The 16,190-nt window shown below is 28.4% G+C and overlaps 1 long non-coding RNA gene across 1 annotated transcript; it reads left to right on the top strand.

Annotated features, from left to right (window-relative positions):
- The first annotated feature begins 1,855 nt into the window (after positions 1–1,855).
- LOC107884291 lies at positions 1,856–3,494 on the top strand. Its single transcript, XR_001679827.2, has 3 exons — positions 1,856–2,298; positions 3,029–3,305; positions 3,378–3,494. It is a non-coding gene; the product is annotated as an uncharacterized LOC107884291 (long non-coding RNA).
- The last annotated feature ends 12,696 nt before the right edge of the window (positions 3,495–16,190 follow it).

Below are 16,190 nucleotides of genomic sequence, written 5' to 3'. Positions count from 1 at the left end.
GATATGGGAAATACGGGCGATACCGATACGGCTAAAAAATAAATAATACCCGCGTGACCGTGCTCGCCGCTCGGAAGTCGGAGGCCGTTGTAATATTCCGCGGTTGTACTTGTTGTAGATTGGGAAACAAATTACAATATTCTACAATTATTGTGGATAACTAATATTTAGTATTTTGTATCATATTATATTTTAATTATTAATGTAATGTATAATTTTTCCGAAAACTTTTTTATAGTCTCCGTAAAAATTTTGGCGCCCCCTTGACATATTCCAGGGGGGGCTATTGCCCCTCCGAACCACCCCTTAAATACGGCCCTGCTCACTTCTCACCTTTACGAGGCCAGACTATAATTGTCGTTTAAATTTGGTTATTCATATATTTTTTAACTAATAATCTATTAATCACTAATAATGCTGCTTAAAAATACAACATACTTATGTTTCTCCACACACTTGAAATTTGCAAAAAAGTTGTTTTTCACGTATATGGGACTGGGAAACGTTTCTCTCACCTCATCAATTGAATTTTCAAGGCAAACAGATGCTGTACACATTTTGGAAATGGTCATACAAATTTGCATGTTAACATTTGCGTATAGACAGATTTGCAAAATTTTGAAAGCTGGGGCTGAAATAACGTACATAAAATAAGTGTCTCGATGTGATCTTCGTTTTGTGCATAATATAATAATACTCTACTCGTCAGCCAATCAAAACAAATATATCATCACTTTATGGCTTTATACAGGAGTACCTGCAGCAACCGTTTCCTGCATAAAAACTTCGATGTTTATAACTATTATAACACTCACTTTTCAATGAATAACGCAATTTGTAACTTATTTACACGAGTTCCTGTATAATTTGGCTTTTTAAAGTAACACTGAAACAAAATATATTTTACTTGAAATTATAATAAATTGGATACTTGCAGAACACCAGTTATCCAATTTACAAAAAACCGTATTTTAAAAACGCATTAATTTCAAAAAATGTCGTCGCAGACAAAATGCATGGTGACGCATCCTGTATAATGCCGTTTTGACTTTCAAATTTCAGCATATATTTCCGATCAAATTCCGGAGTTGGATCGTAGGATATTTACCCGGTCGGCCGGCGGATCGCGTATAGGTAGTTCGAAATCCGAAAAACGCAGACTCTAATAAATTACAATAATGCGTCAGGCTGTAGTTGAATGATTTCTGGAATTCGAACGCCGTCTGAATATTATGCTTACTGTTTGGGTATAGATAATATTATAATATATTATATTACACGTGGCACTAACATCATAATAGTATTATTATTATTATTGTGCGCTATTGTCGTCGTCAGGAGTATAATAATATATTATGTGCAGTTATAGATCATCGTCGTGAGAACGTTTGCTGCAGATGACGTGTCATCTATTTCCTATTTTGTCATCTAAATATTATATGCAACGCGAGTATTTGTATACAAAAATATTTTACAGATTACATCGATTATATTACACACTATACGCGTCGCAAAAGAAAATCGTTGAACAAAAAGAAAAAAAACAAGCGTCGTTTCCGACATACCTCTTATTACGGTAAAGTATACCAAAAAGGCCAGGGAAAAAAAATCGGCAAAAATCCGGTGCAAAAAAAGTCCATCGTTAACAATTCTGCGGTATAAAAAGGTCCGGTAGGTATACATACGCATAACCATCATTCAGGTATATGAGTAAAAAATGTACACAAATAAAATACGATGTGTTGAACAATATATTTTAAAGTTCCAATTTATTAGTAGCAGTGGCGTATTTACGAGGGGGGGGGTCCAGGGGTACTGGACTCCCCCAGAATCTCTCCAAAAAAAAAAAAATTCTTACATATTTACAGACCCCGATTGATGTAAGCACGCGCGGACATGGTTTTTTCCCGTGAACAAAATATTTATATGAAATATAGTTTAAAATTAGTCAACAGTCGAACGATCAAAAACCCGCCGCCACGCGTAATTACACTTTTCCTTGTATTGTATGTATTACCACTTTATAAAATACGGGTATTAGATAAACATCAATAATTCTCGAAACAGTCAAAACATTCTTATCGCCAGGAATTGACGACTCACATCATTCTCCAATAAACTATTTCTATAGGACAATATAGATAGCTATTATTAATCTATTTGAATTTTTGCTTTGTAAACAAGGAAATTGTCGTAGAACCATTTACTTCATGTTTGTATTTCGTTACTGAACGACGGCGTCGGCTACGAGTGCGAACTGCATTACATTTTTTCAATAAAATATATTAGATCTATTACGTGAGTACCAATTAAATATATAATAAATTAGTAAATAATAATAATAGCTCATTGATCTGATGTGAGCCGTAAGGAATTTATTATTTTTAATAATAACATAAAACATTAATGTAATTTTTGGAGTCAACTGGTCGACAATTAGTATTCATTTAGAACCATGTTTACCTACGTAATATTTATTTTCTGTCCAGAGATAAGCAGAGCGATATGGACGACTGTTGTCATAATGTCATATTTCTATAATTTAAACCTATTTTTACGTTTTAACACGAAGTTGACAACATATTATTAAACTGCTATCGAAATAATATTAATTGTCAACGTGTACTGAGAATAATTATTGATATAGGTACGACTATCGGAGCTACGAGGCATACTTCAATATTCGTTTAACCTATATTATATACTGTACTTTTATATACAAAATCATATTATTTTTTCTTTAAAAATCTATCTGTACCCTGTGTCTCTGTGATGTGTATCGGTTCATAAATGTCTCTGATATAAAATGCATAGGTATTGCATAGAATCGTCTCGCAAATCGTCGAATGCAATGATTTTTTTTTTTAATAACCTTTTGTTTAAAATTAGTTAATATAGAATACCTATTTATTTTTAAATACAAGGGTCTCTCATTTGTGATAGGTGTGAATACAGATTTGAAAAAACCTAACATTTAATAATTATTTAATAAATACTATCAAATTTATTTTTTTATTTTTTTTTATAGCTGTATATTTGCATCTATTTATTGTTTGGTAATTGGAATTGGAATAAATATGTCTTCCAATAAAAAAATAAAACAAAGTTCATTGAAATCATTTATGATGAGCGACAAGCCAAATAATGCAATTGATGCATTGAATATATGCAATAAAGACATGTATCCTGGTATATTAAATTTGCTTTAAATTCTAGCAACACTCCCTGTATCGACTGCGTCAATTGAAAGAACATTTTCGAAATTAAAGTTAATAAAAATGTACTTACGTAATACTATTTCTGAAGTAAGTGTTAATATTTTATTCAGTAAAATATTATTTTTTTATTTGTGTAAGATTTATGGTTTTTTTTTCTAGAATAGACTTAATGGATTGGCTATGATGTCCATTTATAGAAAAGATTCTCTCTTACCAAAAGACATTTTAGATGAACTTTGTAAAAAAAAAAGACGCTTAGATTTTGTACTTTAAAATTATAAAATATAATAAAAAAACTATTTTTTATTCTTATAATAATATAATCTATTAAAAACTATTTCTTTATATCAGTACCTACCTATCTATATTATGTTGGAATTATTGGACCACCCCCAGAAAAAAATTGAAAATACGCCACTGATTAGTAGGTACCTATATTGATGTCAATTTGAATTAATTGATTCATCTGACGAAATAAGCAAATAATATCTTGTAGGTACCAATATGGCTATATACTTGTCAGTAATCAAGTGACATAATATAAATTATAGCTACTGTATGTCTGTACTCTGTATCTACTTTCTTTGTAGGACTTGGAACGTTGTTCGAGTCTTGCGAGCACTCGACAATGCCTATTTTTGATTATCATAATGAATGATGCTCGTAGTCACACATAAATCAAATAGTAAATATCATCGCAATCATTTTAATAATTATATTAGTTAATCTAGTTTATGTAGCTCATAGAGGTTATAATATATGGACAGGTACTTACGTCGTACATATTATATAATATTTTTGTATTTAACTGAACAGTTGTCATTTTCGTCAGTATGCAGTTCGACATTTATTGTTAGTTCCTATATCTATATGTAAATCTATTTAAATTGCTTGACGTCTAAAAAGAGGGCATAAATCTTCAAAGTAATCATAGAGAGCACCAAAATAGTCGTTGTTAGGTTATGCATATTATTATTATAATCGTAACATATACGTCGGAGAATACAAAACGATGGTAATTATGTATAGAATGAAAACCAAATATAATTGACCGGAGAATATTGTCATCATCGTTACTTTTAACAGATCTGTACCTATAGATAAGTTATACTTTTTCATTCACATTTTTGATGTGAAATTAGATAGTTTTGCCATATGGATTTGTTTGTATTCAAATTTCAAATACTCTTGAAAAGTATTTAGAATACCGGACTTACATACGACCTTTTTATGTTTGGAACTTTTTTACTGCGGACTTTTTATGTTTCGGACTTTTTGACCAGAACTTGTTTTTCTATGCGTTTTTTTTTACTGTGATTCACCTACGCCCCACATACGTACATTCAAGTTTGACGCCATTTCAGACTCCCATGAACGAAAAAACGATTTCGATAAGTGCAACTAAAGTATACCTATTATCATACGCCGATCGTACGCCACCTAAGCGATTATTATTTTCATTCATACACTAATGTCGGTATATCGCATCGCTGAATCACCGCGACCGTGGTAGAAGTTGTTTGGACCGTTTTCGATGGATAAAACAGTCGTTGTAAGTTTGTAACATGTCGTTTTCTCGGAGCTCGTTAAGTATATTATTAACATTTTCATTAAATTATATCATACACTATGTTGTGGATTCGGTTCGAGTCGTGACTCGTGTATACTATATGAGGGCCACAATAAAAAACGAACATTTCATTTCCTACCGACAACATTCCGTTGTATTATTATAATATTATTGCACGGGACTAAACATAAAATTGTCCAGGTTACGTTTTTTATTCTCCGCCTCCCTCGCACGTTGAGATACATATTTTATATTTATCATTGGAACAATAAAACACTCCATGCCTTCACCTCCCGTATGCGTATGGACATATATAGTTGATTGTATAATATTGGAAATCACAAGATGTTACAACGCTCAGGTATGGGTTTAGAACTTTAAAATGGTGGAAGCTAAATTGTTTTCAGAAAAAATACAATTATAATTTTAGTACATAATAAATTATAGATTTATAAATAAGAAGATTTCATGTCGATATTTACAATTTCAATTTTATTTGAAATGTTTGGATTTTAAGTCATATATATTATAACTAGTTATTTATTGTATACTTAAATACATAATATATAATATTTTCAAAGATGGTAGGGTAACTCCCCCCCAGGATTCGTAATCTTTCAGCGCTGAACATATTATATCTTAATATTAATCATAGGTTTTTAATTATTCATTTTAAAATCATCAACAATTTTAAACAGGTGAAAATACATCTTTAGCAGCAATTACAATCTTCTGTCATATATATTTAAAAACATCATTCAACAATAATTTCCAGATAATTGCAATATATGGATTGAAAAAAATATAATATAGTAGTCCTGTTTCGATATACCATTTTTGGTCGTTGCGAAAAGACGACAATTTTTTTACGGAGGAACCTTGGAAACTTGTACTAAATATATTGGCATGGGATTTCTAGTAATAAATTAGGTACAACTGTTGTAAAATATATAATACGACAAATGCAGAAGATAACATTCAGTTGAAAGTGCGTAAACATGTTTTTAAAGTAAAATTATTCGTTGATCTTGGCACCCTCTTAAGTCTACCATGCACAAGTCTATACATCATGTGTTAAATTCGCAATTCATTATGCGAAATAAGTGTTGGCTATTGGTGTCCATATTCTAATATATATCATCGATAAATTTATTATGGAAATATACAAAATTTAGGGAGCATTGCGTATTTCGATACCTATTTTTAAAATGATAATTTATCACTTTCAATACATATTTCTTTGTAAAATAATTCTTAAGTATTGTGAAATATTGTATAGAAACTAAAGTACCGTAAATTCAATTTTCTATGTCAACTTTTAACAATACGTTAAAAATTAAAGTTGAAAGCACCAACTGCTAAAAAAATAACCGTTAGTATAAATATATTATATATTCAATGAAATACTGCCTTTTGTTGTCACAAAGCTAATAAAAAAAACCACCAACATCTTTTTAGCTTTTGGTACATTATTTGGTTTTTATCATTTTTTTAATTGTTTTAAGATTTTATTTTAGATAGAATTCAGTTTATATTCTGAAAATAATATTAATAATTAAAAACTTAAACCTCACAATGATAATTTATTAAAATGGTTCCGACTAAAAGAATCTCCATGAAAGAGTTTTAAAATCGATTTCCTTTATTTTATTTGTCTTCAACGAATCTATGTTATTTTGTAATGAATAATTCTCCTTTGAACTCAATTTTTTCTGTTAAATGATCTGCTGTAATAATAATATATGATTGGTATTAAATTTATATGAAAATTATATATCTCACCGTTAGTTAACCGTGACTATTTTTCAAGTTAATCTAAAAACATTAAATATAGAAATTATACCTATCAAATAAGGATCATTGTGAACGAAATGGAAGGGAAAATAACTTTTAATGTTACCTACTTAATATTATTAGCTTGAGTATGAATTATAAACGAAACTTTCCACTGATCCTACTTACTTTATCTGGGACTCTTAAATTCTATTTAAATTATTATAATTTTAAACATTATTAGGTACATTGTATTGATTTGTCAGAATTTATAAATTATAATGGCCTGGTGGCCTATCATCTGCTTCTGCGTATAATAATAATATACCTTAATGTATATTTGATATTATAGCTGAATTCTGTGCATATTATAATTTTTCCGTTTTAGTAAATATAATATAATATATACACATGCATTGAATCAGTCTTGATGGATTACAGATGGTGAATATAGGTTAAATGTTGATTACATTGTTGCATTATTTTAACAATATAGTGTAATATCCTTTTTTTCGTTGAAAGTTTTATAATACTCATAAACAGATAATTCTACAGAAGTCACAAAGTAATCTAAAAATAACATTGTCGTATATTTAAAAATTCAAAGGTATTATATTACCTACAATTTGAGTGTCTGTAAAAACATTTTTAGCCAAGATTTTCTAGGTATAATTAGTTGAAAGAACACGATGAAATAAACCTTGTATTATAAAATGTCGAGTATTAAAACACGAAATTACTCATTTTATTAAAAGATAAACAATGACAAAAATATTTATATTAATAATACAGTTATGAATATTAAAAAAACAGTATATTTTGCTGAAATTCTAATTTAAAACATTTATAAAAAAAATTGTAGGTATGTTGATAATATAATATATATATATATATATTTTGGTAGGTGTTTTAAATTTGTTTACGGTTGACTCTTTCGCTAAACTGTTAAGTCTATTAGAAGTTATAATCCCCAATTTTACAAAGTTAAATCAAAAAACCATCCCGCGTTAGACGTACTTACATTTCTGTAAACGTCAATGGATGAAAAATATCTATTATAGTAAAAAGTATTTTATTCTCGTATAGTCGTATAAATGTATAATAAACGTTGTTATAATCAATAACTATTATTATTGCTCGAGATGGTTTTCAGATCATGTATAAAATACACGAACACCTATGGTTATTACTTATTATACAACACCTATTTTTCACATAAACAAAATTTGTAATTTATCCATTATCAATTTAAGCTTATAAATAATATTTTTAATGTCAAAATCAAAAGTAATTTGATCAACATTTTAAATTGTCAAACATATAAGTTTCTTTGTATTTAATTTTGGGAAAATATGGTAATATTTAAACTGCATTAAGTAAGTTATTCTTTTAAAATATACAAATATTACAAGTTGTACTCTCAATAATATACTTGTAAACATTTTTTTCTTTTTGTAATAATAATATAGTTACATTTTTAGATAGTATGTTTATATTACAACCAATGTTTCATTATGTTTTTATCTCGTTATTTTTAGCAAAACAAAATGAAATTAACACTTATTTTATGCACACGTACCTACTTATCATTGTCCAGGTCTGATGTGGTACGGATGGACAGGCGGTGTTCGTCGTGACGCACGCATACCGAACTCTACATGACTCTAATTATGTTAATAGAATTTTAAACAATATAAGAACTTCCGTTATGGTCACAACGAAATACGTATCTTTTCTACACGTGTAATATTAAATCGTTTACAATATGATAATATGTATTGAATATTTAGAATTAAATCAGTTAGAAATTAGAACAAGTTCTAATCCAATATCTAGTTACAGTGGTAGTATACTATTATGGACCACGAGAGGAAAAGTAAAATTCAGAATTACAGAGTTACTTGTTTTTAAAGTTTAGTAAGTATAAAGCTCGTGTTAGGTATATCGTTTATAGGTAAAAGACAATTAGAGTGGTAGTAGGTACGGTACTACGGTTTAACCTTTTCGCCAAAACCGGCACTTTTCCGTTTACGCGCAAAATTACACCATTCCATTCTCCGGATTTCCCGTTCGGAGACTGTTAGCAAAAAATGTAATAAGACTTTTATTACATTTTTCTAAATGACAAAAGTATATGAAATACTTTGGGATGGTTTTGAAACGTCACACTGCACCACCCTCGTGGCATACAATATTCTCAATTACGATCAATATCAATCAACCGATTTCGGTCTCGGACCAACGTCGTAGGTATATTATATGTATATTATTATACCATTATATCATGGACACGGTGACCGAGCTGATTTAATAATATATATAAACGTATAGAGTGGCTTTGACTTTAACGTGCATACACATCACGTGCGCTGTCCGTCGAAATCGGGAGGTAACACGTCGCCCGCGGATGCTAATGTATGACGACATGACGTAGGTAGGTTCGTATAGGTTATTACTATATTTACGCGTGCGTATACCTTTTCGTATTGTTATATTGTCGAATGTGTTATTATAAATGCATAATCGGTATACGACACTATAGCATAGTACGCTTTGCCACGGCAATGTCAATATGTCATCAATTAGGAGGGAGCATCGATTCCGCCAGTCCAGCACTGGGTAGATATATTGTTATAGTTTTAAAACAATACCCTTCGATTCCGCCACCTGCCAAATAATTTTACCACAGGTTACTGTACAGGTGAATTCATCAAAAACCCTTTTTAATTTGACAAAATGTTTTTTTAGATGTGCTACCAAATGGAATAATCTAGTTATTGTTCATTTATATACATTGCAAGCATACATTGCAGGCAACTATCAGATGGGATATAAAACGTAGGTTCAAATGTTTGTAAATAATTTCTCACGTTTAGGTACATAAAAAATATACGTAGTGTATTCAAAATTAACATTCACCTATAATACTTTCAAAAATAATATATTAATAATCTACAAAATAATAGATCAGGTGCCGCGGCATGCCGTTATCATCTAAATATTAAAATCAACAATATAATATTATAAAACATAAATAATAGTGCATGTACATTGTTTATCAATTATTATTTAAACATTTGAAGAAGAATATCAGTTTTAACCAGGGCCTTGCACCCGAATTAACCCGAACCCCAAACACCCCTAAACACCCTTAAAAAAATCAAACACCCGAAACCCATATTATAACCCGAATGATTCTATTTTCAAAACACCCGTATTAACTAAAACCCGTATAAATCATTTGGGTTAACCCGAAACCCAAATAATTTTGATTATTACAAACATAATTTTGTCTGTATTTCTTGTGGTGAGTTCGATTCTGTAGTTAGCATAGATAATATTAGAATGGATAGGACATGCCTATACCAGTTCCATATGGGGCCGTGTGCTTTTTTGGGGAAGAGAGAACGTAAAGAGAGAAAGACAATATGGGGCTTTTTAAGGTTATGTGCAAAACTATTTTATTAAATAATAATGAATAAACATGATAGTCAGTTATATTTAGATATTTGTCACTTTGTATTTTGATTGTTTTTCCACCTGTATCTGGAAAATGGAAATTGGAAAATAATATTTTAACAAAATAAAATTATGTTATTTAATATTTATTATTATTTATCAATTATCACATCGATATTTGCCCCATATAACCTTAAAAATAGTATCACTACATTTTCATGTGATAAGTTCTTATGTCCTATCCATTCTTATATTATCTATGGTAGTTTGTTGTTTAATAATAATAATAAATTGTAAACAATCTTACAACCAATCACAGGTAAATTTAATAATTATTTTCTTGAAAATTTAATCCAATAAATTCTTTTTATACCTAATAGGCATATAATATAATTTATTACTTTATCAGTAGGTATATAAAATAAATCCAAATATAGCCAATAGCAATATAAACATGGTTTCAACAAAACTGAATAAGGTATTGACAGTCGTGGCCAAAATATCAAATACTAATAACTAATAAATAATAATACCTGGTATTATTTGCTACCAACTTTCCAACTGGTGTTATTATCAGTTATCACTTTATAACTGTCTATACCTAAATTAGTAACGAATATCGTAATTCTTGGCTATTTACCAGTTTTCCGAAAATCGCGAAATCATAATTTATGTTTTATTTTATTTCTCTACACTTCAACGCCTCTATGGCCTACCTATTTTAAACATTTTATTATATTCATCGACTTCGCAAGTGGTAAATTGCATGTTTATAATTTGTATTACTCTATGACGCACCTCACGCATTTTTGTTGCTGTTGCCTGTTACTATTAAGGGGATTCGATACCGTGATTTTCTGTTTTTGTCTAACACACGCGTGACATAGTATTTGGACATGTTTTTTGTCAAACATAGCAATTGATCTAATAAAGCGATAAGAATTATGAAAACAGATTTGAATTTGTCGTCAAGTCTACTTGAAATCGACTTTTCCATATTTTTGATATAATCACCCAAATTCCTCAAAATGTCATATTATAGTATAATATATTATATATTATATTATCATATAAGAGTATTTAAAAATTGCTATATTTCAATTTTCGGAGCAGTTAAAATCAAAAAATCAAAAATGTGGGAAAGTCGATTTTAAGTAGACTTGATGACAAATTCAAATTTGTTTTTAGAATTCTTATCGCTTCATTAGATCATTTGATATGTTTGGCAAAAACACATTTAAAATACTATGTCGCGCGTGTGTTAGACAAAAACAGAAAATCACGATATCGAATTCCCTTAATAAAAAGGGGGAGAGGTTATCAAAAGTTATGTTTTTTTAGACTACTCAACACCCGTATTAACCAATATTAACCCGAATTAATTATTATAATTATTGTTTACCGATACGATTCCCCCTACACTACACATATTGATATAATATACCTTAATCGGGATTTAATAGATTTGGTCAATTTTAAGTTGCAAGTTTAAGGAAACCCGGATAGCATGGGTGAAGTATTAACTTCCCGAACAAAATTACAAATAGTTTTTAAATTGACAGAGACACTATTAATAGTATGTATACAGTTATATTGGCTTCATTGTATTAGCATTGATTATACATAGTATAATATTATACTATTATACATAGTATAACAGTATAATATTATACTATTATACTTTGTATAATCAATGGTATTAGGTACTTAAAAATTAAAACCAGGGCTTAGCACCCAAATCATTTATTCGGGTTTCGGGTTTCGGGTTTCGGGTGGGTACTGGATGTATACGGGTGTTTAAACACCGGAATAAAAAGTTTAAACAAACATTCGGGTTTTCAAAACCTCTATAATTCGGGTTAATATTTATAATTATTGTATACCATATTTATATACCTTCTTGAAAGGGACCTGTAAATTATGTTTCAGTCTTGTCAATACATAACTTTTCAAATTTTACGTTTAGAATAATATTAATTTTACTGTTAAGGGGATTGCAAACGATCAGATAATTTAATCAAAATGTACCAATATTTTGTAAATCAAACCGATGGACCTATAGTCATGACTCATGACTCATGCGATTATACATTTGAAAACTGATATGAATTGTTTATTATATCAATTCTAATTGTCATCGATCAGGCCACTTAATCAAATTTCGTTTTACATTTCATATAAATTTTACTTGAATATTTAAAATTTCATAAATTGATATATTTTGATTGAAAGAATTGATCGTTTGTATTTTTGTAATCCCCTTAATATTTATTTATTTATGTATGTATAATGTATAATGTATATAATATAATAAACGGGTGTTAAGCCCTTTAGAAATTTGAATAATTATAAGTACAGTTCAGCTTATCTTATAATAGATTTTGGATACAAAAAATAAGTAAAAATTAGTGGTACCAATGGTAACAGTAAACAGCTAAATAAAGAATAATTATATAGTACAGTAAAAATCATTAACTAACAAAAAATAGTTACAAAAAAATAATAATAATAATAATTTAACGAGTAAATTTAAATTTAGTAATTAGTATGAATTTAACTATTATCAAATTTAAAGATAAGAAATACGAATATTATCTAGTTCTCCACTCGTCCCTCGTAGGATATTTTTGTAGTTTTAATTTTAAAGCATTTACGAGTTAAATTTTAGCATTTACTTGTTGTTTATAAGCTGATATGGCATTATTATATGAGATTCATACAATGGACATCTATAAAAATTCTACATATACCTAAGCGTTTCTGCTGTAATTTGATTATTCAATAACGGTATACCCAGTAGCGGATTCCAGGGAAATGGGGACTTATGCACTCCTCCTTTGAAAATTTTATATATTATGTACCTATTTATTTATATACTAAATAGTTCATATGTATTAAAATCCATAAAATATTTTAAATTTTATCATAAATTTTGTCATCAAATTATGTTTATTATAGTATATAATGTTATCTTTAGTCTATTAGTGATTACAACAAACCGTGATACTATCATAGGTATATAATAGTATACTTTAGAAGTTTCAAGTACCCACGAGTAATATTATACAATCATAACAAAATAACTAAAATAGTTATTCTAGGTTTTTTAACATGTAATTTCGTCCAAATTCGAACTTAAAATGACTATAAAAATAAACTGTGCTTATGTATTTCTTAGAATTTTTGGTAACAGAGTTAAATATTTACGTGGAATTTTGTTTTAAATTTTCAATCCTTAGATATAAAAGTTGAACATTTTATAATTTTTTAACTACAAAATTATTATTCAATTTTAAATTTGATAAATTTTGTCAAAATTTCAACTTCAAATGCTTATAAAAAAAATTGTGCCTATGTATTTTTAATATTTTTCAACTGCTATTGTAACAATATTTTAGGAGCCTTGTATTACATTTTTACACTTTTTGGCCTAATAGATAAAACTTTATTGATATTTATAGAAAAAAAAACTAAAAAAATTGAAAACTGACCATGTCTGTACACAGCTCAAAAAGAGTCAAATTATTTTCAACATTTTATCGTATATAGAAAATGCTAATATAGACATTCAGTGAAATTTTCAAATACCTACAGTCATTCATTTTTTAATTACAATAAAATAAGAGATCGTCACATGAGGAATCGAGCGAATATCAAATGTTGTAAAAATATGAATTTAAAACGCTCATAAAAATTTAATTTGAGTTTCTTATAGACATTTTTTTTTTGGTAAAGATAGATTATTCTATAAAGAATCTTGTATTACATTTTAAAATATTATTTCTAAAAAGAAAAATTTTTACGAATTATTAACTCAAAATAATTTGCTAATTTTCGTGATTTTTACATATTTTGTCAATTTTTGAACTTTAAATGCTAATTAAAAAAAACTGTGACTAAGGATTTTTAATATTTTTCAAATGTCATTGTAACAATAAAGTAGGAGCCTTGTATTAAATTTTAAAGTATTTTTAGTCAACAAATAAAGTTATTTTATACAAATAACAACATTCATAGAAATAAAAACTAATTAAATTGGAAACTGAAATTGTCCGTAAACAGCTTAAAACAAATCGAAATAATTAAAATAAAATTTTATAATTACTTTTGACCCCCCAAAGTACCAACTAGATTCACTTTCCTATCAGAAAAGGTACTGTTGAAGAAAATCCAAGCACTTTTACTATCTTAAAAGGTGATGACAGACACAAAAAAAAAAAAAAAATAGAAAATAAAAAAAAAAAACACATCATTGTAAAATCAATACATTCATCGTTCTACTCAGAATCTAAAAATAAAAATGAAAACTGTAACTGTACTTGTAACACAAATGTCTCTAAATTGTACATCAAGAACTTTTAAATTATTGGTTATAGAATAAAAGTTATTTTATTTGTCAAGTCATTCTATACACCTTGTACATGTCGTTTCTACGATATATTATATCATATTATACGTTTTATCGTGTTCCAAGATTAGATTAGATGAAGTGATGTTTTTAATAATATAAAATAGGTCTTACAATAGCGTCCCCTTGTTGTCAGTTAGTCACCATGTCCATCATATAATATCATAGACGTATATTTATAAACTGAATAAATCTGTGGACGGGGTCATTAATTATTATGAAAAGGGTAAGGTGTAAAAATACCGAAAAAAAATAACAGTCTGTTAAAGAAATTCTCACGGCTTCAATTTTTGATATTTTAAAAACGGTTTTTTTTTTTATTACCTATAGTATATTATTATTATATCTGATCCAATTACGGTTTCCATTATATAAATATACATTTATTTCTATATTATTATATAGAATTATCTTGTCTAACATCAATAAAATATCACGGATCGCAATAAAAATCGTTTGATTTCACTTTTTCCAGATACCTAACAAGCAACAGAGCAACGAAGAGTGGTAAATTTACAATGTAAAATTTAAAAAAATTACATTTAATTTGACTGACTTATTTTCTATCGATTAATTAACCCTATTACTCCTAAAAAATTCATGCGAGATCCATTCAATTCAGAATGAATTGATTATGATTTATGAAATATGCACGGGTATTAATAACTATTGGTGGCTCTCACCAGTGGCGTATTTAGGAATTTGTTATGGGGAGGGTCCAGATAATTTTCAGAAAACAGAGCCGTGGGGGGGCAAAGCCTCCCACACCACCCAATTACTCTTTATTAAATAAATATACCATATTTATAAGACGATTTAAAATTTTCGAGTTTTTAATTGGTATTAAATAATAATATGTACAAAACAAATTTAAAAAAGCAGGTAAGTGAATGTTGTTCTACTGTACAGTAGGTTACAAGTGGGTCAATGTATGATGGATTGTATTACACTTGAATTCAATGATATAATATCATTGTAAAAGGAAAACGATTCTGAGATGGTTTGTCAGTCTGGATATTTTATATTGTTATTATTTATTATAGCCCGTAAGTTGAATTAATATTGAAATATATTTTTTGTCTATGATGATAAATAATGCGTTAGAAATTAAAATCCCATTTTTAGAGGTTTTTTGTAATTTGTCGGTGGTTTTTCCCGTGACATTAAATAACTATTGAGAAAATCAAAAAATGATCTGCTTAAAGTACCATCTTAATCCAATTTGCTAAAAGATAAGATAGGTACTACATATTGAAATCAAAGCACTCCTTCTGATAGAAATTTTGTATACAGGATAAAAAAAAAAAAATAAATACCATTGTAAAACCACTAGCTTCATCGCTCCGCTCAGAATCTAATATAGTTATGTTCTAACTTTTATAAAAATATTTCTTAAAATACATTACTTCATTCAGTGTTGTTCTTAGACAACTTTTCAACCTTTTTAAGGTTGAAAAAGATCCCTCTGAAGTGGCTGTAGATACTGGCAATGAAAAAAACTACAAAATATTTGAATTAAAAAATAAACTCGATATTTTTCAACAATTTTCAGTACCAAACTGATAACAAAAATAATCACTATATTAGTTGAAAATGTTGATAACTGAAGCTTCTCAAATTTTGTACAAAATCCCAGTTTACAACCGTCCTTTTTTATAATTTTAAATTTCCGGGCCGAGTTTACAATCGACCTATTTTATTACCTAAAATTTCCGGGCTGAGCTTACTACAAAAAAGGTAACCGCGGGCCCAGTTTATAATT

Source organism: Acyrthosiphon pisum, chromosome A1 (assembly GCF_005508785.2).
Source record: "Acyrthosiphon pisum isolate AL4f chromosome A1, pea_aphid_22Mar2018_4r6ur, whole genome shotgun sequence".
NCBI classification, from domain to species: Eukaryota; Metazoa; Arthropoda; class Insecta; order Hemiptera; family Aphididae; genus Acyrthosiphon; species Acyrthosiphon pisum.
This window is presented reverse-complemented; position numbering and strand designations above follow the sequence as displayed.